At 43.3% G+C, this 24,095-nt stretch overlaps 1 protein-coding gene across 6 annotated transcripts in view; it reads right to left on the bottom strand.

The window, feature by feature from the left end:
• Hdac9 (histone deacetylase 9) overlaps positions 1-24,042 on the bottom strand; it is a 674,620-nt gene extending 650,578 nt beyond the window's left edge. For all 6 annotated transcript variants that reach the window (XM_026782512.1, XM_026782516.1, XM_026782520.1 and 3 more), the window contains exon 1: positions 23,920-24,042. The gene's annotated coding sequence lies outside the window, so the exon portion shown is untranslated. The remainder of the gene's footprint in view (positions 1-23,919) is intronic.
• Positions 24,043-24,095: the final 53 nt, after the last annotated feature.

The following is a 24,095-nucleotide window of genomic DNA, read 5'->3' as shown; positions in this document are numbered from 1 at the left end:
GTGTGTGTGCATGAGTGTGTGTGTGCATGAGTGTGTGTGTGCATGAGTGTGTGTTATGTATGTCTCTGAGTGTATGTGTGCTGTATTAGTGTCTGTATAAAAGTGTGTGTGTTTGTGTCTCTGTGTGTGTCTCTGAGTATATGTGTGTGCTGAATTAGCATGTCTGTATGTGTGTGTTTGTGTGTATGTTAAAAGCAAGAACCCAAGTGGAAAAGTCATAAATTATAATGCTGAAAAAAAATTGTGTTCCAAAATAGAACTTGTTTTCTTCAGCAGTCTGGATAACATTTTACCTTGTGTTCAAACTATCCATGCATGCAATGAATGCCTCTTAGCCAACCTCAAATTACACCCCACTTCTGATCATCTCGTGGAAACTCAATCCGTGTCCATGGAAATGGAGCGTCGTGTTGTAAAGCTAAGTAAATGAAATAATACTTGGCATTTAAATGCAGGAGCCACCTTTAGATTGTCTCTCATTTTCATTTAAATGTGTCCGCCTACAAAACAGGCTACAAATATAACATAATATTTCAGAGATTCAATCAGCATGAAAGCTGACCCTGGCCAAGCACAGTGCTCACCCTTGTTACTCTATGGTTTGTTCACAAGTAAACTGGCATCTGGTTGTTTTTCCTTCAGCTCCATCTGCCTATTTCGTAAACCGCAATTCACTGATACAACTTCAGTGTATGAAGACTGGAACTGATCGCCATTGAAGTTTATCACTCTGTACCCTTAGCAGAGGGGGTCTTTTCCCAGCGCAAGGTTATTTCCCTGTGAGCGTCTTTGTATGGTCTCCTCCCATCTCTGCCACCTGTGCCAACACTTCTCTGCACCTCTTCCACACATCCTTCTTGGCTGGCTCCTCACTGAAGGACTAGAAATCCATTCCTATACAAACATAACAGGCAATGCTCTAGATCTGGGAATCTCTTCTACGTACATGGTACAGTGTCTAAGGCTCACACCCACCCCACCAGAGCACTATGCTTTTTAAAGAACAGATGTGACCTGTTTTGTCTCACCCCATACACACAGCCATTGTGTGCCAGTAAATAAATGTTTAGCTCTGGCCTTCATAGAAAAGTGTGTGTGTGTGTGTGTGTGTGTGTGTGTGTGTGTGTACAAAATATATATTTATGTGTATACTTTCATTATAAACTACTAATATGAAAGACATAGCTCACAGTTTGAAAATTATAAAATTTCTTCCATTCATCATTAATAGGAACAGTTCTTTTGTTTGATAACGATTCACAAACACTAGAAGAATGTTTGCACCATGGCATCCTATCCCCAAGATCCTCTCTACCTGACCTGATTTAATTGTACCCTACCTTCTTAACAAGCTCTCTATTACTCTTTCATCTAGCAAAAAAGCAAAACCAAAAATCTACGATTAGGAGCAGGAATCTGTCAAGTGTTTGTAGATGTCTCTGCTGTGGCTAACTTCGAGATTCCAGTATAGAGTGGTGAGCAAAGACTGGAGAAGCATGGCCAGCATTCAGGTCAGCAGAAACCATGACAGAGAAAACGCAGCAAACGAGGGAGGCTGAGCTTTTAACATTGGTTTTGACTTCATTTGTTCGATCACAAGGAAGCGCCATGAATCGCCACCCTGCTTCATGGCGCCTGCTCTTGCTGCTGGAACCCACAGAGACCAGGAATTCTCAAACCAGAGGAGCATTTCTAGTCAGCAATTCTAGTCATCTCTCAACCCTTTCCATTCCCTCTGCTGTCGCTGGCTTTCATTTCTAACTTCATGCATTCACCCACCGTTCTCCTTGAACATGTGTATTAGGCTTAGTCCCCTTTCGTGTTCACTCTGCAAACCCAGTCCGGTCAATGTCACCAAGGATGAAGTGAGCCACCACTCTCCAGGGACTCCCCAGCCTCTCTCACTCGGCAGGACACACAGTTTGCCGAGCTCCATCATCAGAGTTGGCTCCCCATCTTATTTTCTTACTAAGTAATTAGTCGGGTCATCATTTAGGCTCGTCTCTTCCATTAGGCTGTTCCAGAGACACATGGAACATTCTGACACCTTTCCCGTATTCTCAGAACCCAGTGACAGAGTAGATGTTCTGGGAAAAGATGAAGTCACTAATCAATAATTAGCAAGTATTTCACACACAGCAAGCATGGGACAAAAGTCAATGTTCACCAACAAGTGTTTTTCTCCCAAAGTCTAATAGCACCAAAAGGCACCAGAATCCAAAGCTCACCCGTGTGAGAGAACCCAGTCTCCTTTCTCTGCACCACTCACGACGGCCACTCATTACAACCTCCCTACTTCCTAAGTAGCCTTCAAATCTCCTCCGGTGTTGCTGTCACTGTGACAACCACCTCTGTGTAGGTTCACATGTGGCCAGACATGCAATATTCTCCGGAGTCCATTAGTTCCTGTTTCCCTCCACGCCAAATCAATTGCACACTCTTACCAAAACACAATAATACAGACTATGCCAACCTCTGCTTGATAACCTATCATGGCTGCTCTAGCAACTCTATATAACCTCTGCAGTTTTCACTCCAGAATTTACAAAGCTTCTCTACAGTCAGAACTCACCCAGCTTCGTTAAACTCCCTCCCCATTCCCAGGAGAAGCCCACACTTGTCAGGGTTTCCTGGTCTCTGGCCATCCTCCACCCTGCTCTGACTACCTTCCTCCTTTCACATGGTTGTTGCTGTGCATCCTATGTCCTCATGCTGCCAAGCATGTTTCTGAACCTGCAGCAAGTCTCCCTCTGCAGCTCTCCTACTCCATCGCTGTCCGTATGCCCTGCAAGGATTGCTCTTTGAACCTATGTCTTCTGACATAAGCATCTGTCAAGTAGAGACAATGCATTTTATGGCTAGGAAATACAAACCATTTCGCTCTGCAGACAGCAAACGTCCATGCTCCCCCTTTCAAAGCCACTCATCTTGAGAGTCATCCGCTTCCTTTAATGATGATGGCATGACTCCAAATTCTTTTAAATAAACTTTCTGAATTATCTGGTTGAATGTTTTTGCATATTATCTCAAGTAATTAAAAAGAAAAGTCTTTCTGGAGAGGTATGAGGCCTGGAGCCTGAGCAGAAAAGATACAAAGGGGAATACAATATAGAAAATGGAATATGATTAAGATGAATAAGATCACACAACAGTTGGCATGAAGGTGCTGGCGAAACTGCCTCCCATGGAAGTCTAAACGGGGACTATAAAATCTAAAGAAAGCACTTTTTCCAAAGGAAATTGCTGGGATTTCATGCATGGTGCTAGACCTTCAGAGTTTAAAAGGCAATGATGTTTGATTTGTCTTTTTCATGTTTGTTTTGTTTTTTGATGCTCTGGATGGAACTCAGGTCTCACACATGCAAACAAGGGTTCTATCACTTAGCTGCACCCTTAGCCCAAGGCCATTACTTTTTAAAGACATTTACAACATTTCAAAGGGATTCTACAGTAGATCATTTTCACATTGACATGTAATGTCCTCAAATTCAGCAAAGAGGCTTAGGCTAAGAAGGTTTATCTAACCAGTAGCAGACCACAGGGATGGTTAGCAGCAGACAGATCCACAGCCTCTCCTGCCCATCTCATGAGTCCAAACACTTCACCTGAACACAGTGGGTTCACGCTTGTGTGTGCTGCCACCAGTGCCCTGCCCAGGCTCTCCTGGAATGCACCGTTTCTTCCTAGCCCCCCATTTCTACACGGCTAATCCCTATCTATTACTTCAAGGTTCATTTCACCCGCTTTCCCTGGGTTGTCTTCACTGCTGATGGGCTAAAAATAACCATGCCCATGGTACCTTTGTTGCTTACACAGAACTTGGAAATTTGCTCTTACATGAGTCTCACAGAGACCAGATTCATACTGCTCAGACAGCAGTAGCCTTTGGACAGGTTAACATCCAAGACAGATCAGGTTGACCATCACGTTCTATATATCACTATAGATATAAATTTGGGAGGATATCTGAGTAAGTATGAAATGATTCTTTAAACCTTCAAAGTATTTTCAAGCACGTAGCTAAGTTAATGCTCACCTCTGAAAAATAGGAAGGAAGCTGTCTCTATAAGAGAAACTGGGCTGTACAAGGCCAAATGCCCCCTACAGAAGGATTGGTACACCCTGCTTCTTGGACCAGCAGGGGCTTATCTTGGGCTGGGGGAATCCTGAGAAAGACTAACTTCAATTCTGGCCTTCTTTGCATTGCAACCCTCTTCCTACAAAGATCACCACCTGTATTTATAGTGGATTCTGTTAATGCCGCCCACACCCATGCCCACTACTGCTTGAATGGAGGCCCACAGGCTTCCGATGCCAGCGTATGCATGCCTTTGCCCAAGGGCTTTCTCCGGACTGCACTGCAGAATAAAGTTCTGGGGTTTGTATCCTCTGGAAGCAATCCTCAATGAAGAGTAACCCTAGGTCACTTGTTTTGGAGGAGGACAGCTCCAATGTGTAGCTTCCATAGCATCCCCAGAATTCCATTTCTCTTGTTCAGAACCAGAGCTGATTCAATACACCCTCATCCTTTCTGTCCTGCTCTGAACACTCAAGTTTACTTTGCCTTTTGCCTCTAAGTGAATGACCTGTGCTCAAATCTTTGACACAAGCTCTAGTAATTGGACCCCAAAAGAAATGCCATAGATAGAAATGAATTTCTCTCCATAAAAATATCAAAGGTACTTTATAAGCTAGTATAATTGCACTTTTCCAAGAGAACACATCAATCAGTCGTTATTTACCAATATACAGAAAACAAACCCAAAGTAGAATTAATGTTAACATAAGAATTTGGACTTAACGATTTTCTGACATAAAAAAGAAACACTGAAAAAGCAAGGCACATTCAGTAGATGGAGATGGTGATGTTTTAATACTGACTTCATGCCTTAAATCTAACCTTTCTCATGTCCTTAGATCTCCGATCTAACCATGCAAATTCACAATCTGTCCTGTACAGCTGCACTGGATATCCCTGAGGATATCCACTCATTTCAGAATTGTCCAGGTAAATACACCTTGGCTAATTTCTTCATTTCTACCCTGTTCCCATTCAGCTTGGTTTAGTTTTTTGTTCTATGACCTATTTCCTTTATTAGGTATAATTCCTATGTTTACAAGTTTACCCTTCAATCGATATAACCCAGTGGTTATCAATAATCAAAGAGTTAATGCAACTGTCAGTTCTATCTAATTTCACAACCTTGCCATTGCCCCCCCTCCCCGAGACATCCCATGTCTTCTGACACTCACAGCCTGCTTCCCTTAACATGACCCATTCCCACACAGAGAGCCATACCAGACATGGTCTCAAAAGCCTGGCCTGTTTCCCACGGCATAATATTCATGACTCCCATCCACCACCAGCACTCCATTCTCACTTATTGTGCACAATAATATTTTAATAAGTAGATACAACACCATTTAAAAATACGTTCAAAGGTAGTAGATATTAGGATTATTTCTACTGTTCGCTATTATAGATGGCTGCAAACATACATATATTTTTGTCTGAAAACCCCTTCTCAATTCTTACCCCTTTCTCCATCCATCTCTCCTCCTTCTTTCTTTCCCTCCTTGGTCGCTCCCACTTCCCGTACACCTGGGAGTAGAGCTGGGAGGTCATATAGCAGCTAGGTCTATGTTTAACCTTTTGGGTCCCTGTTTTAAACTGTTTCTCAAAGGACTGAGGCAAACATTATTTTTTGGCATTAGGAAAGCCTCCCTGGGTGTATAAAGTATAAAGGGTGATAAAATAATTTAGTTAAGACAAGAGGCATTGAAGTCAGAATTCTACTGCAAGGCAAGGCAGAAAGTAAGACAGTATGATTGCCCAAGACAGAAGCAGAAATGGGAAGGCAGAATTGGAACTGAAAAAGGCCAAGGAAAGGAAATACCCACTGGAAAGGTTAGTTTAAAATGATGGCTGCAGAAAATAAATATGGCAGACCTCAATTACATACCATACACAGACAGTTAGGAAAAATAAAATATGCAAGACGTAAGCACCAGGGTGTAACAGATACCGAAACGAAAAAGCTAGGATCTACAGGGTGCAGCTGTAAGCTCTATGAAATGTACGATAGTGTTGTTGGAGGAAGCTGTTAATTCATTCCTGGCTGCTCAGCCCTGAAATAATCACTCAGAAACTATATTATTTAAATCACTGCTTGGCCAATCACTTAAGCGTATTGCTAGCTAGTTCTTATATGTTTTGGTTAACCCATTTCTATTAACCTGTGTATCACCACAAGGTCACAGCCTACTAGCAAAGTTTCAGTGGGCTTCAATGGAGGCATCTGTCCCCAGCTGTGACTACATGGCTTCTCCTTGACTCCGCCTTCTTTCTCCCAGCATTCAGTTTAGTTTTCCCACCTAGCTCTAGTCTGCTCTGTCTATAGGCCCATAGCAGCTTCTTTATTAACCAATGGTATTCAGAGCATACAGAAGGGAATCCTACATCATAGTGTGGTCTGATTTTTCTCCTACATCACAGAAATGAGACTTTTATTTAGCATATCCTATATATGAATATTACCAATTGATTTAACATTTTCTTAAATTTGAGCACAATCATCAAAACATATCTACACGTGATTGGTTCCTCATCTCCCTCACCCAGGGGAAAGAGGAAAATTAGCCACGAATCAAAGTCTGCCCACTCTTCAGGGCTGGATTAAAGAGGATCCATGAAGCAGATGAGAGGAGAGGCCATGGAGGAAACTGCCAGTCTCTGGGCTATCCCAGTCTCTGGGACTGCCGTTTTCAGAGGGGCTATCACTGACAGAGTAAAAGAGCGTAGGGAAGGAATTCACACAGGAGACTAAAGGGAGGCATTGTGACTTAAAAGCTAAGAAATAGAGAACACAGAAAAATGGAAACGATTGTTTGTGACTGTAAGAAAATAAAATGCAGAAATAACTAATTTAGCTTTACCTCTCTTCCCAAACCTTGACTTCTTCCCAGGTCAGCATCAGGAATTTGTGACTTAAATCTGTATTAAAATTTCACAAAAAAAGGCCCACTGGGTTTAACCGTTTTGTCTGCCTTAGGTGATAAGATACTGACTGAGAGAGAGAGAGAGAGAGAGAGAGAGAGAGAGAGAGAGAGAGAGAGAGACCCTCTTAAAGTTATGGTGCATAACCACTTGGTGGTTTTTAATTTAGTTACAAAAGGCAACTATAACATTTTTAAATGCAAAATAATGGTAACAGGACATATAATTTGGCTCCAAGTGACAGACAGCCACAGTGACAGTTCAGATACGACTCCAATCTATTTTGGCAATTCTGCCTAAGGCAAAAGTCATCATCCTGGGCCCAGGCCTTTGTAAAAAGCCTTCTGTCCCACCATCCCTCAGCCACTGGCTTCCACAGAATGGTCTAGATGCATATCCACCCTTCAGCAACAGAGACAGAGGAAGAGATGGCTCTGCATACCTCTGCCCTTCAAGACCCACCTGGAAGTCCCCAAATTTGCACCCATTTACATCCTATGCATAGAACTCTGCCACATGCTCAGATTCCTAGCTCCAAGGGAGGCTGGAAAATTCCATCCTTAGCCTACAGGAGTGGCTCTTCAGCTGGCCTAAGAGGCTCTACATCTGAAGGCAGAGAAGAAAAAACACCGAGAGAGAACCTGTGGTCTCTCAAACTGTGAGGCATTTTTCTATGTGAGATTCTGTGCTTAAAATTCTATAAATTATTTACATATTGGTTCAGTTTTATAGGAGCATATAAATCTGGCCTAACCTTTATGCTTAAATACTGGAAACAGCAACATAACAACAGCACAAGCTTTGGCATCACAGTGCTGATATTTATTTCAGTCCTGAAGAATGTTCAAGTTAATTCTCATTTCTTCTCACAGAATTACTTGCCTAAAGCATTCTAAAGCAACTCTGGTCTTCTTGCTTAACAAGTAGCTTTCAAACGACTACATTAAAAACCCAAATTACAGAATTAAAAATCACTGACATATTCCCACAGCATATGGAACTATACCACCTCAAAAGCTTCTCTTATATTCTCACAGTCAATTGTGCCCTTAATGCCAGAAAACTCTCGAAGTGGCAAGATGTGCTCATGATGGCAAGATATGCTCCTGAATTTTGTCGCTTGACTCTCATATTAGTTCACAGTACTATATTTTATCACTCAAACATGCGAGTAGATTAAAAATAATGTGATTCGCTAGCACGGAGTTCACAATTGCTGAATATATGAGCATTCTAGAGGCCGCCACATGAACTATAGAACCCCCTAAACAAGAGCCATAAAAGATGATCCTATTTAAAATGCAGTAATACATAAGCCATTTGATACTCATTCGCATAGACTATCTTCAAAAGTATGTTATTCAAAGCTACTTGGCTTCCGTGACTCTTTAAATCATGGTATTTCTTTCCAGTGCTCTGTTTTCTCATAATTATATTTTTTTTCTTATTCATTGTGGGGGTTACGTGTCATGGCATGCAAGTGGCAGTCAGAAGATGCCATGTAAGACACAGTTCTCTCATAGATCCACATAGATCCTGGGTCAAACTGAAGAGATAAGACTTGGCGGCAAGACCTTTATCTGCGGAGGACTCTCATCAGGTGCCAGAGTGCCATCTCACAGGCATAGAAATGATTATTCTCAACAAATTAACTTCTTAATCTCAGACTAGTTTAGAAACAATACCCTGCTGATGGGTGCTCATGGTACTGAAAACACTCTGCTCACTATTAGAAGGGAAAGGTAACCACCAACCCCAGAGCAAATCTTGTCATCAGCAACATTGACATGCTTGCACAGCATGCTGGCGCAATAATGGCACAAGCATTATTGAAGTAAACAACCACTTTCTGATTGGCTTTAAAGCCCACTCAACAGGACGGAACCCATGTCTGGCACTGCTTGGGTATCCAAGAGCCTGAGACTAGAAAAGCCATGGGATTGGGGGAAAACTAAATACTATTGTTCTGCTAAAGAAACATCGCAAGAAAATGACTTCTAATGACGTTCTGCTATACACATACCTTAATCAGCCATTACCAGACAAGCTTCCTCTTACAGTAGAGAGAAACTCAAACAGATACCTCCAACTGGGCAATGTGCACAGAGTGGGAGATTTCTGGAACACTTGGCCTTAAATGGGATTCATCAGAGGCCTTTCCTCCCAGCTCACTTAGCCTTAAATAGATTCCTTCACCAGAGGCCTTCCCTCTGAGCTCAGGGAACGGTGCTAAATAAGAGACAGAAATATTGCAAGAGCCAGAGGGGATGGATGATACCAAGGAAACAGAGTTTCGAAAAATTCCAACACAACAGGCTGACACACACATGAACCCCTGAGACTGTGGTGACACACACAGGGCCTGCACAACCAGGTGGGGGGGGCCCAGCGCTGAGAGGGGAACTGGACACACACCTCTATCCTTAACCGAGAAGCCATCTCCAATTGGCAGTCATTTGCAAAGCATAGACTAGCTTCTCCAAAGGAGTCTCACTGGATGGATGGGCCACACTGAAGGGTTTGATCCATGCTCAGGGATGGCCAACACAAAACTAACTCCGTGGTATTTTTGTAGACATTTTGTCTCACGTTGCTTTGTTTGACCTTTTTTGGTCTTACTATTTGTTTTTGCTTGTATATTATTTCTGATTTTGTGTTTTTTATGGGTGTGTGGGTGGTTCTTTGGTTTTTTACTTTTTTGTTTTTAATTCTGGTTTGTTTGGGCTCTGTTAGGAGTTTTATCTATTTTCTAAAGGGAAAGAGAAATGAAGGGCATGAAGTTGGGTGAGTAGGGAAGAAGGGACGAGTTGACAGAGGTGTAACCATGGCCAGAATATATTATATAAAACTTTTTTTTCAGTAAAAAGGAATGATTTTTTTTAACATTGCTTACTTGCTTTTGGTTTTTGGTGTGCTGCGGTGATTTGTGAGATAAGGTTCTTTCAGTATAGTCCAGGCTGGCTCTGAACTCATGATCCTTCCACCCCAGTCTCCTCAGAAGTTAGGATTGCAAGCATTCACCCAAATTGTTCAGTTATTAAGAATAGTTTTGAATGGCAAGGCCTTGATAAAATAATCAAGCATGATACTACTCAGTTAAGTATGAAACCTTCATTATGCTTATAATATAAAATATTCATTAAGAGAAATTTAGAAATGATTAAAATAGGAAATAGCACAATAAAGTACATTAAACTGAATATCAAACAATTCTATTACAATGAACAAAATTTTGTTTGGAAAAGAACACATCCACTCCCACCAAACTGAATAGAATAAACTAGATCAGCTTTCTTGTTTGCGAAAAATTTGTGTACAAAGTTATGTACAGCAATAGTTTTCAAAATATTGGAGACCAGGAAATAATCTTTTAAAAATTAAAAATATATGAGAAAAACCCTAAGAAATGGGAAGTTGAGGCCCCTAACTCTGTCAGCTTATGGGTCCTAATCAAAGAAAGGAAAATCCAGGCTTAGCCTTCTCACGACATGAGGGAAAAGGTCTGAGACTCTAGGGAGACCAGGGAATCGGAAAAACTAACAGAACATGTAATAGAGGAGAGAGATCTGAGCAGAGAACTCTGGGAAATTTCAGGGCACCCACTGCAGACATGCCAACACCCAGGTCATCAGCAGCTGCTGGGGACGAAACACACCCAGCCCCCAAAGCCAGGTGAGAGGTGAAGAACCACGGTGAACAGAGTAGAGCGAAGAGTGCCTGTTGAATTAAGAGCGGTTGGGCTGCGTCCCCGGCACCCAGCAGCCCACATGGCTAGCTTAGTTTATGCCCCGAAATAATTACACGGAAACTGTATTCTTTTAAACACCGCTTGGCCCATTACATCTAGCCTTTTCTCGGCTAACTCTCACACCTGGACTAGCCCATTTCTAATATCCATGTAGCTCACGAGCTGGCTTACCAGGAATGATCTTAACCTGCATCTGCCTGGAGTGGGAGAACCATGGCGACTCACTGACTCAGCTTCTTTCTCCCAGCCCTCTGTTCTGTTTACTCCACCTACTTAAGGGTTGGCCTATCAAGGGGCCTAGGCAGTTTCTTTGTTAATAAGAAATCACTCCCACATCAAGTGCCCAGCTCTCGACAAGACCAGGAACTGTGCCTTTCCCTACCAGACACACTGGAGAGAAAAGGATGCCTCGTAACTCAAGCAGTGCTGGCAACGGCGCTTAGAGACGGATCTTAAAAACGAGACCTGAAAGGATCAACTTTTTTCCTAATCATTAACTTCATCCCAAGCACTCAAGAAAATGTACCTAAGAATAAAAATATTCACCACCAACAAAGGGGAAATCGCAATGTCTGGCTTCCAGGAAAAGTTTCTAAACAAGGCTAGTGCTTTAGCTCAATGCATACCGCTCACCTCACAGGTGTAAGCCCTGGGTTCAAGTCCTCCACTGCAGGAGGAGGAGGGAGAGATGCTAGACAGACAGAGAGAGGAAAACACCTCATAGTGAAGAAACATCAGTCGAACAAAATCAACCAAGGACTACAAAAGACATGAGAATGTGTAATCACTGTCATCAAAACAGGTACCATTAATTACTGTGTTCATATGGATAAAAGAATTGGGAAGATTTTTTTTTAAAGATTTACTTATTATTATGTATACAGTGTTCTGCCTACATGCATGCCTGCAGGCCAGAAGAGGGCACCAGACCTCATTACAGATGGTTGTGAGCCACCATGTGGTTGCTGGGAATTGAACTCAGGACCTTTAGATGTGCAGGCAGTACTCTTAACCACTGAGACATCTCTCCAGCCAAACTTTAATAGTTGAAGAAAAGCAAAGCGCATGTGACCAACAGCTGAAAACTTGAAGGCCCAGGTCTCGAGACTATCCAAAATAAAGTGAGCAAGAGGAAGAAAGCTACACACAGTCCAAGCCTGACGCAACTCAGTCCATGACGGGGATTCAGAGAATAAACTCCCAGTTGAAAAAAGGAATGACATGGTTGTCTTTTTCTTTCAAAATTTGACAGAAATGACCATCCCACACATTTAAGAAGTTCAATCAATATAAAGGAAATTGAGAAACAGCCATGACACAGTAAGTCACTCAAAGCCAACCCTGAGAAAAAAAACTACGGATCACCTAAATACACTTATTTAATACGCATGTACTACATTTAGTATATATACATACATATGTACAATATGTAATTGTACATAGAGACACACATAGGAACAAAGATAACAGCCGACTTATAAGAAAAAGCGACACAAATGAGAAAAGAGTGGAGTTGCATCCTTAAGAATATTTTTAAAGCTATTAGTAATTATGAATCAAATAAAGTTCTTTGAAAAGGAGCATACTAAAGACGTTTCCAGACATAAAAACCCCGAGAGACTTCATCTCCAGCAGATGGGTGCTACAGACCATGTTTAAAAAGATTTTGAGGCAGGGGACAGCGACAGAACGGGGGATCAGGATACACGCATGGTAAAGAGCAGTCAGTCAGTACCTGGGAGAAATGGGGGAGGTATTCTGACCATGGAAATGTCTGTAAAGTAATATTTACCCTTTAAAGTAAGAAAGTGGGTTTTTATTTACAATTGAATAAACAGGAAGTGAGATAAATTTGTGCATATGTATAAAGTGCACATGTGTAGCAGGAACACGCACGTGTGTACATATGTGTAGAGGTCAGAGGTTGACACTGGGTTTCTTTCTCAATAGCTCTTCCCCTGGACATTGAGGGGGGTCTCCCGTTTGAACCCAAGACTCCACCTATTCAGCTTCAGCCCAGCAGCTGCTCCTGCTTCCTCAGCGCTGAGGTTATGGGCGGAGGCTGAGCCTGCCTGGCATTTTCATGATGCCTGTCATCTGAACTGCGCCCCCCTCCTTGTGGAGCAACTGCTTTGCCCTCTGAGACACCTCCCTGGCCCCGGGGATAGGAAACCAATTTTTATGTTTTCCAGGCACTACTTCGAAAATGACAAATTCACGGCAGAATATTGCAGATCTGTCAAGCTATAGAAATTAAGACTCTAGCCATTATTCCATATTTGACTTTAATGCTTTGAAAGTTTAGCAGAAGCTAGATTTATCTCATTTATTTCCACAGGCACAAAGTAGTTACTTCCAAGGACTACTGTGGTCAACCAGCAAGTCAGCGGAGAAGACCAGGACGTGGCTTTTGCTGAACTCTGGAAATAGCAAACACTACTGTTTCGTGTGATACTAAAGTCAAATATTTATATTCATGTAGACAAATGTTAAGGTCAAACAGGTACATGCGAGATTTTAGGATCTACTTACAGCAAACCGCTATCTCCCCACCACTGCAAATGAACACCGTCCCAAATCTGCAGCACTGGGACCTTGTAAGGGAACTGTTTGTCAGGGAGGTTTGGGGAGGGGGTAATAAAGTAGGGGCAGATTTCCATCTTTGACGACTGGAGAAAGCAATCATAAGTTGTCAGAACTCGACTGTGGATCGGTGCATTCAAAATTCTATAGATTGCTACTGAGGGTTTCTCTGGTTACAGGAAATCTTTTCTAAAGTACATCTGCAGGTTCTCTCAGTGCGATATGGTGCTGACATGGAATAGGAAAACAGAATGGAATTGCATCTTTGGGGGATGAGGGGAAGGTGGGTTTCAAGATGAACATCCAGCGCACACAAAACTGACTTGAGAGAGGTGGTGATTCATCCCAAGAGCACAGCACAGAGCCTTTTATGTGTCTCACCGTGAATAGAAATGCTGAGGTACCACCGAGCTGGAGGGTGACTAAGCAGGACTAAACAAAAGGTAAGTCTATGCAGAAATCTGTACATTCACATTTCGCCATGTAAGACAAGTAATAAAATACCAGCCGGAAATCAAAGCACAGTAGAAATGTCTAACATGGTGCTACATGTCAGGGGAGTCTGTTTCAGTTCATCTGCACAGTCAGCCCCTACACCAGGCTCAGTGCCTGTAGGAACTAGATGAGACTATGCATCTGCACGAGCAACACCAAGGCCAACATGTGTGTAAAGGATGACCATCTCGTCTCCCTCTCACAGGTCCACAAGCGGTGTGAAACACACCGGTAATGCAAAAGAAGAAGCCACTGCCCTCCATGAGACACCCTATGGTCCTGGTTTCAAGCACTTTGGCAACACCTGTGACATTTACGACGGTGGGATTATTATTTATATAGCCACTGAATTCTGGTAATGCTTCAATTCCTTTAGTGCTCCTCATCACCCCCACAAACAGAAAAAGGGGGTCAAAGGGCAGGATGGACAAAGAAATCAATAGCAGAGAAAGACTATCCGAAGACAGCATTTTTTTTAATAGCCACTTTTAAATGTGTTCAGTATACCAGCAAACAGTCTTCATAATCCCAGATATGGGTAGCATAGCAAACAATGTTGGTAGTGAGGATAATGGTGGAGCTGGCGGTATTCATGAAAGTAATACAGGCAATCCAAGTGTAAAGGGCTCATTTGGAAGGAAAAAGATGAAAATTTAGAAATTAGTGAAGGTAAAAAAGCACTTCTCAGTGGAGAGAGATAAGGAGGGAGGGAAGAGGGGAGGGAGAGAGACATGTAAAACCTACTTTGGTAAAGGGATGAGTAAGGCCAGGCCTCCAGACTAAATAGGACATCATGAAAGAAGAAATCAGATCGGGAACTGATGGAAGAGGTGACATACAGTATTGCTGGTCAATGAAGGCGACACGCCAAAATATGTTGCAGTTTTTGAAGTACTAAACTCACTTCCTCTATCCACTAACAACAAAATCAGATAACAACAGCTTCCCCCCTGCCAAAAATAAGTCACAGTATTGAATAAATGAACAAATGTTTGTGACAGGCATCATCACTGGGCTTGCACTGTCCACTGCCCCATGAGGTCAACTCAAGCCTGGGTCACATGGCAAGGAGCTGTGGTATCGGGAAACATGCCCACAGATCTTCATGGGCAGGAGGCCCACGGGGAGAACTGATGCCCATGACTGCTGCAGGAGCAGAGCAGGAGGGTAGAAACCTCGGGAGCACGGACAGCGCCAGACAGAGCACCTCTCATGTGTGAGTCAGCATATTCGCCATCAAGATAAAATAAACCCTGCCCTGTGGACTTAGAGTGCACTAAGAAATCATAACATCTAATCAGCTGGTAGTTCAAACAACACTTTTTAGGCATCAGCTGTAAGAAATATACTCCATGCTGTGAGCGGAGATAAAAAAAATCTGACCTCAAAGAGTTTCAATCCAGTTGGGGCCCCAAAAGGAAGACCGTGATGTAAAATGTGTTAATTTTGGTACAACAGGCACAAATCCAAGAGTCGGCATTTTGGGTTTTTATGGAGATAGAACCTATAGGGATAACTACAAATCTGTCCTCGCTAACTTGTGAATAAGCACTTAGGAGGAAACAGAGCTACAGAGCGGGTACACAGAGCGGGCATCCCACCTTACCTGTTAGTGTTTTCAGTCACACTAGATAAAGGCAAGCCAAGTCCGGCCAGCTAGAGTGGCTTACAGCAGCATCGTAAGCGCGGAGGAGGATGGCTACAAGGTCAAGGCCATCTTGGGCTACTCGGTGAGTGGCAGGCCAGCCAGGGTGAGGCGCTGTATCAAACAAAACACAACAGGAGCGCCTGGCCAGAGGAAAGGTGAGATGAATTCAGCACTACAGAGCATGCGCAAAGGTTGGCATCCTACGCGCTGTGGTCAGTCGGCTCATCTCTATCTTACCCCAGCCGCTCTTCATTCTGGCCATCTTGGAATACACTTTGCTCATTGACACAGAATCCAATATCTCCACAGTGACAATCACATTTTTCAAAAGAAAATAGAATTTTACAACATTTTCAGTGGATCCTGCATTAAAGCTAACATTTGTGGGTTAGATATTGGTGGAATTTGAGTCTCGGACACATAATAGAATCTGATTAACCAAAACAAGCAAACAGGGCCTGGAAGTTAACGTTGCTTACTTGCGGGAAAACTACTGCTCCAGGGATGCTTCCTGCACTTATACTGACGTGAAATACAGATCCGATTAAGCAGAAACTGAATCTGAAGGTCCATGCTGTACCCCAAACCCAACACTGGCAAGCTTTCTCCAAGTTATATGTCTCATGTCACACAACACAGCACTGTTCCTGTCACCAGTTCTGTGGCTTGTGTTTAATATTTGTCCACTGGGTTGGGGTTTAAATAATTCATAACATCTACAAACAAAAGCATTTGCATTTTATGTCACCACACACTTGACTGAAATGCTTAATAAAAACTGTAAGTTCACACTCTACAAATTAGTAGTCTAGGCAAAATCAGCTCATTATTCCTGTGGCATTTTGTTTAGATGGCAAACGTAACCTTCTCTGCCGTATTCATCAACGTGTGGTCAGGGAGAGGTCACAGTTGTGAAGTGAGCCATGAAAATTACAGGGGCTACAAATACATGTGTAAAGTAAGAGAATGCTGTGTTCTGGACACGTGCGCACACACACACAAGTAAAGAATTTCATCATACAGTAGCTTCTACCATGGATTTAAAAATTAACACTACAATTCAACGTCTAATCCTTCAAGAAGCTCAGATGCTATTAGAATCGAGAGAAGACTGAGATGAGAACACCCTGCAGGGATCAGAGGGTTCGTCAAAAAAAGAGATGAGTCACACATTGCCCATAGGAAAAGCAAACCAGAGGGACTGATCGGAGCAAAAGTCTCATTTGGCTACAAAACAAGGACTTGGTATCTCTGGTCAGAATACACACTGAGAACGGAAACAGAACAAGCCATTCCATCTCTGACTGCACGGAGGGACTCAGCTCCTGACTGTGTGCTGCTTACATGACCCAATCCCAGGAATATGAGTGGTAGAACTAGCCTCGGAAATGCCCAGCTCTGGAAACAAAACAGTTGGGTGTTATTACGTGTTGACTAATTCCTCAGCCTGGCTGTTTCCCACTACCTTAAGTCCAAGCCATTTGCTAACATCAACCGTCTAACATTCAATGGTGCTAAGGCTAAGCTGGGTCCAGACAGTGAACTAAACAGAGAATCATACAGAGAGAGGAGGCCTTTAGAGTCTTAGCTCTAAATAAAACGCTAAAACTTACATAAAGAAACAAGTTCATTTCAAGGTTTTCTGAGTCCTACTCGGGACTAGGACATTGCTGTCCTCTCCAGGTCAGCCGAGTGACTCACAGTTCCCCTTTGCCAACTGGAGGGTTCAGGGAGGGTAGACACCGGGACCCAGGGGAGGCAATCCCAGTGTCTCACCTACCTGTCCTCCATGGAACGGCTCGATGGTATTCACTTGACCTAACACAGTCCAACCTGAGAATTTTCCTGGAATAATCCGTCTTAAATGTTTGCGGTTTGACTAAAACATCCAGAGAACCCTTATAGGCTTCTCAAGTATACTGGGGGGATACAGCATCTCTCTGTAAAATTAACAGAAATTAGATGAGATTTCTAGAGTCCCACACCAAGCTTGTGTTTCACAGGGATGCAGGAAGGGGATCTGGGCCAATGATTTGATCAATGGAACGCGAGCCATTTAAAGGAGATTTAAGTACATAAGATAGAAGAAAGGGGCAGATATCTATGAATAGAATTCGGAGACACCACCGAGTAGAAAGGAGGGCCGAGTAATAGAAGAAGAAAGAAAGAATGTTTCAATAGACTTTTCAAGTAGATCAAAACGGTGGCATCTGAAAAAGCTATAGAAAGAACCCTATGGCCAAAGAGGTGCTGAGAATTCATAATGTCTCCTGATTTAACTTAATAGTGGAAATCTACATACAGGAGAGAAGATGGACTCGGGACTTTTGATTTTAACCGAAATGGAAAGTTCAAATAAAAACGAACAGCCTCCACTGATTCTCACTTTTAGATCTAAGAGAGACCTATCGTCAGCGCTTCCTGCTGGGGAAATGAAAGCATGACGCAGCCCCCGCTCTCACTCGTGTCTTTAGCCAGCCAGCATCTTCCAGTGTGCAGTTCTCTCAAGGTGAATGGCGGACCCCAAGAGCAGCGACAGCAGAGACACTTCAATGTGCGCATGAACGGCTTCCCCTGGAGACTTCGCTTACCGCTGTGAGTACAGAATGTGAACCCAGACTCTGGGCTCTGAAACCAGACCTGCATTCAATTTCTGGGGCCACCCGTAGTCAGGTGACCCCGAGCAAGGTAGTTAACCTTTCAAAGTCTCCATTTACTTGAGGATGGGAATGGGAGCAGCAGAAGGGAAATGTAGTCCAGGAAGCCAGCGTGGAAGTCTGGACTTGATAAAATGGTCCGAGAAAAGTGTTTAGAGAACAGGATGTGTTCTGTAGGCCAAAGCTCCTACATAACATCCCATCATCTCAGAGATTCAGGAAGTACTGTGCTTCTGAGTGGCTTTGGGTCTGTTGCCTGTAAGACAGAATTTGGAAGGCCACACTGTATGGCTCTGAATCACAGTGCTGGTTCCTTGAAAGGATTGGTGGGCCCAATCCCTTAACAACCTTCTGCTTTTAAAGATGAATTAAATCAGTTCCCAGGCTAACGCATGCTAACAGGAAGCCTTCCATTCTGTCTTTGCCACCATCATTGCATTGTAGGGCTTCCCAACCATCACTGCCTCAACCCCAAAAGATCACTCTTTCCAGGGACAAGTACAACTCCAGTCAGACGGCCGAAGGAGGCCAAAAATTTAAACATTCTGTTAAACAATTGTTCGTTCTTTTGATTTTTTTCATTCTTTTTCCCTCAGCAGTAAAAATATGTTATTCTTTTGGGCCATAATAATTGAACCTCGTTCATATATATAAATGCAGAGACTCCTGTCCTAGGTGACAAAGCATAAACTCCCCTTACAAAGCTGGGTGTGGGCAGTGGCAGCAGAAACATCTCACGGGACACATCCTAGGGTGACCTCCAATGAGACATTCAGTGGCCTCTTTAAAGATAAGTAGAATTAATAGACTGTAGCAAAGGTGATGATGCCACTCTGTAGACTGGATGACACATTAGTTATATATGTATTATAGATAGTTATATATATTAGTTATGTATGTGTGCATGTGTGTATGTATATGTTATATATGTATGTGTGAGTGTGTATGTATATATCATGTGTGTATGTATGTGCATGTGTGTATATTATATGTATGTGTGCATGTGTATATGTATATATTATATGTGCATGTGTGTATATATCATATATGTATTTGTGCATGTGTGTTTGTGTGTATTATATGTGTATGTGTGCATGTGTGTTATATACGAATGTGTGTGTATATATTATATGTGGATGTGTACATATGTATATGTGTGCGTGTGTGTGTGTGTGTGCATGAATGGCCTAGAGAGATAACTCTGTGGTTAAAATCAGAGGTTGTTTTTTCAGAAGCTCCAGGTTCAGTTCCCAGAACCCATATGACAGCTCACAACTGTCTGTAACTCCAGTTCCAGGGGATCCAAAACCCTCACACAGACATACATGCAGGCAACATATCAATGCATATACAGTAAAAAAAAAATAAAGCATTTTCAAAGATACTGATATAGATATGGAAAAGGCAAAGTATCACGCCATGCCACAGTATAGTCTCTGTTTCACTCAAGCAGAGAAGCGGAGATCTGAGGACTTGAGCTGCCATGTTGCACAGGTGCCCGTAAGGGGGCTCCTCAGCAAAGGAGAGCTGAGACAACCTGACAGTGACAGCCAGATAGGAAGCGGAGACCTCGGTCCTACAGCTACAGGAAGACGAGATTGCTGACAGTACAGGAAAGATGGACGTTGGTCACTCTCCATGGAGCATCTGATGAGACTGTGGCCCTGACCAAGTCCCGAAGAGACTCCAGAGTAGAGCGTCTGATGAGCTGTGTGGAATGGGGGTTGCTTCAAACTGATAAACTCATTGTGCGAGTTATGCAGAAATAGCAAATGAAAACCATCAATATTCTCTAATAAATTTATTTAGTACTGGCATACATTTTCATGCCTGGCTACTAAATACCTTGAGTGACATCTAATCTATCCAGATCTTACTTTTTTGAACATTCCACCTATCACTATGCTCCAGGAGCTGGTCAGCACTTACCTCTTTCCTGAAACAGCTTCATATAGGAAGACAGTACCATTTCTGGCAATATCAGCACCATCAGTTTTAGAACATCCTGCTGTACTCTGCCTTCTACATCATACAACAGGTAAGCACTCCCTCTTTCTGAAGCTGCAAACCAGATTCTTCACAGACAACAGAAAATCACCAGATTTTCCCCGTCCTTTGCACTGAAAATCTTTCAGATGAGTTTGCACGAAGCATGCAATTAAGAGAAGGGATAATAAAACTACATTAACTGGATAGAAAGTGTCTGGGCCTGTCTTCTTCATTTAAAAAAAAAAACTAGAACTGTTTTCAACAAATATGTGTGAGCTTACATAAGACTTCATTTTCTAAGGACTGCAATGTTTTCTTCTGCATCCTGGCTAATAAACTTCATTCCTGGATCTAACCGCAAAATGGCGCACGTCTATATATCACCTTGGCTGCTACAAGTCACGTGGGCAATTATCTTGAAAACTCTGTTGAGATTTGATGGAGGGAACACAGTAGAACGAAGAAAAAGATGAGCAAGTTGCTGTGTGTTTTCTTCTAGTAAGATCTATTTATTAAGATGCAAAGTCGAATAAAAAGAAGATTTTTCCCATTAAACCTCTTGTTTACAATCATCAGACTGTAAATTACGCCAAAGCATGAGACCCACGGGGGTGGGGGAGCACACATCCTTGGTACATATCACATGATCTCTGACCACCATCTGGCTCTGGAGTGGGAGTTCCCTTCCTGACTTCTGGAATATTCTCCTAAAAATGGGATCAAGAGTTCTCTTGGGGCTGATTCTCGGGTTGATAAGAGAACTGATAAACCCTGCAGGGCTTTGATCAGGGAAGGAAGAGGCTGTGGTTGATAAAACAAGACGTGGGCTGGGGAGCGTCTGCAGGAACGCATGCCACCTAGAGAAGCTGAGGCTGCTCTTCCCTGTTCAGATGACTTGAGAGTTTTCCCAGAGCAAGAACCTATTCATGCTGACTAGTTCAAGGGCCCCCAAATCTATGCTGCCTCTAGAGATGACGCTCGAGAATCTGGGATTGTGTAAACCTATGATATCGCCATGGCAGTTTGCTCTTGTGATTAATAAAATGATAAATACATATCAATGCCCTTGGGGTCACAGAGTCACTAATGTGCCACTGTGGGTCTATCCATCTTCCCGCTGTCCTCTTTCTACACCCTATCTCTTTTGGGGGGGTGAGAATTACCAAGAGATCTCAGTTATAACAACAATCTAGAAACAGTTATCTGTTTCTGTGAATGTGAATAACAAAACTAAGTGCGTTATCCTCACTGGGAAGAAAGTGCTTTAAGCAGTAAAAGCCCCCACCAACTTAAACACAAATATAAAAAAAAACACATTTGGATGTAATCACAAGAAAAATGTCCATGGCTTCCCTATTTCACTAATGAGAAGGTGCAGATGCCGCATACAGAAGGATTTTATCATGTCCATATGTTTCTCGAATGACTCTCCTTGTTAGCTATTTCTCCATATCTCTATTTAAGAATAACATACACATTCCCCTCTGAGAGGGTGTACAGCACAACATGTTGTAATGTTTAAACAATTCAAGAAAATCGCCCTAATAAAAAATGGAGCCCACTGTTGAAAATATTGAGATTATGAATTATGAGTATCATTAAAGTAGTTCACTTTTTCTCTTCTAGTAGCCTCAAGATTTAAAATTCCTTAAACCCTCAGGGAGAAGCTAATGTATAGTGTGTGTGTGTACGTGTGTGTGTGTGTGTGTGTGGTCTCTGTGTGTGCAGCAATTATGGACGGTGAAAGTAACTTCATAAGGTCTATAATAAATAGTCCCGTCACAAACAATGACAATCATATAAAATCGCCTTTTAGCTTTAGAGGTATCATCATTATCTTACAGACAGTGGTGGCTCAGTGCAACAGTCTCGGGCCAATGTCAGTCTGGCTTTCCAGCTAAGGCAGCTCAACAGGCTGGACTTCAGAGAGAGAGGAACAGGGAGACTGAGGTACAAAGAGCATCTGCTTCCTGTCTATAAACTGATACCTCATCTCAAACTCTTCCTCCTGCACACCTTCTGCCCACCTAAACTGTCCACTGTGTAGTGGAGATCACCAGCTTGGGAGCAAACCAAGGACCACATCTCTCTCCCTCTAGCTGCCAATCCATCAAAGGTCTGGGCTCGGGATACCAGTGCAATGGGCACCACTTTGCTAACTAAAACACGCCTGAAGATCTGACCTGTTCCCCACGTGTGACGTGTGGACAGTCAACACTTCTCATGATGAGGTTTGCTCCATTCAGACAACATAAGTGAGGGGAAACGGCAAACTTACCTGAGATACGTTACTGTTCAGAAGTATTTTAAGCAGAAAGTACATCAATGACTTGATGTCTGTGAAATAATTAAATTGGCCCAAACTGGAGCAGTAGTTTTAAAGGATAAGATTGACTACTTGTCCTTGGTTTAAAAAAATGCAAATATAGAACACAACAAACTTCTAGTGACAAAAAATTCCATAATAAACATCCAAAGTCCCAAAGAGCAGTTCAAAGGCATCTTTTCCCAAACGTGATTTTTATACTGTCCTCCTTTATTAACTGCAACTTCTGTGCTGTTACTAATTACAGGATTTAAAAGATTTCTGGGGCACCAGAAAATAACATCTAGATCTTTTCAAAAGTCAAAAGACTTCAGGTTAGTTTTTTTGTAACATGGGTTCATGAGAACTCACTCTGCTTTTCCTGGACTTCATTCTTACAAGGTTTGGATTATGCTCGGAGGACTCGGAGCCCCTAATCGCTACTCTATAAGCTGTCTCGGCCCACCAAAAATATTCAGTTGCATAAGCGGTATACCGTGTGTGGGGGGAGCGCTTAATTCCTCACTTCGTTCCTGGCATGAGTTAAACTTTTTAAGCCCTTTGTGTCTCGCTTCTGTACTGTGCCTAGTCGTGAGATACGTGTGTGCATCAAGACGGCTTTTCTCACGGATTTCAAAACCCTACAGTCAATCTGAAAGTTCCTCTTAGGGGAAAACACACACCTCCCGACAGGGAAAACAAACGCCGACAGATTCTCCTGAAATGAGAGCATAAGAAACTCACTCACAGAGACTTCTTCAAGACCGTGAAAGGCAGAGACACCAGTGCCTTGGATCTGCAGGGCAGCTCGGTCCCACTCTCTCACACAGACACACAGGCCTCTGACACCAGCGTCTCTCACTGCCGACAAGTGGGTGATGTCCTCAGAGCCAAGCTACGAGCTAAGCAAGCAGGGATCGGGGAACGCCCCCCTGTCTTCACCGCCGCATCCCATCCTCACTGCGACACCCCCCAATTTACCTTAAGGAGCAAACATTCATCACTCTCCTCCACTGGGCACAGCATTGCTTCATCTCCCATCCTCCAACCTGAACTTTTTCTCCAAACCCGGTATTCGGCTGTACTGACTTGGAACTGAAGTGCCCCTCCAAACACCAAAGGTACCCCACTAAGTATTTCTCCCCTCAAGCAACACGTTGGCTGTGCAAACTTTTCGTTCACGGCTTGGATCCGACAGAAATCGGGTGTGTGTTCGGGTGCGGGAAGGGGGGGCGAGGCAAAATCTGACCAACGACCCTCACCTCGGCTTGACTAGCCAAATGCCAAGGTCTTCACCAAAAACACCACCCATCACCCAACTTCTGACAATGGTACCCACCAAGCTCCGTGCAAACCAAGTGGCGTGGAAGTCCCGGCAGAGATGCTGCCAGCCCGGGGAACCCGACAGGGAATGCCGCGGCGCACCCGGAGCACGCGTGGCCCCCAATTCCCAGGGCTTTCCCGGGCAGCACCAGACCCGACTGCGGTGTCACTCACCTCCGCCCGCTCCCGCCGAGGCTGTGCGCCCTCCTCCGCCCCGCGTCGGCGACCCCCTAACTTCGCCGCCTTCTCCAAACAGCCATCTTCCGCAGCGCAGGAGGGAATGGCGAGGCAGGAGGCCGAGCGGGGAGGGAAAGTTGCCGGCGGGGCGCGGCGGGGCGCAGGCGGCGGGG

The sequence above is a fragment of the Microtus ochrogaster genome, chromosome 1 (assembly GCF_000317375.1).
Source record: "Microtus ochrogaster isolate Prairie Vole_2 chromosome 1, MicOch1.0, whole genome shotgun sequence".
Lineage (NCBI taxonomy): Eukaryota > Metazoa > Chordata > Mammalia > Rodentia > Cricetidae > Microtus > Microtus ochrogaster.
The sequence above is the reverse complement of the archived record's forward strand: the minus strand, read 5'-3'. Positions and strand labels throughout refer to the sequence as shown.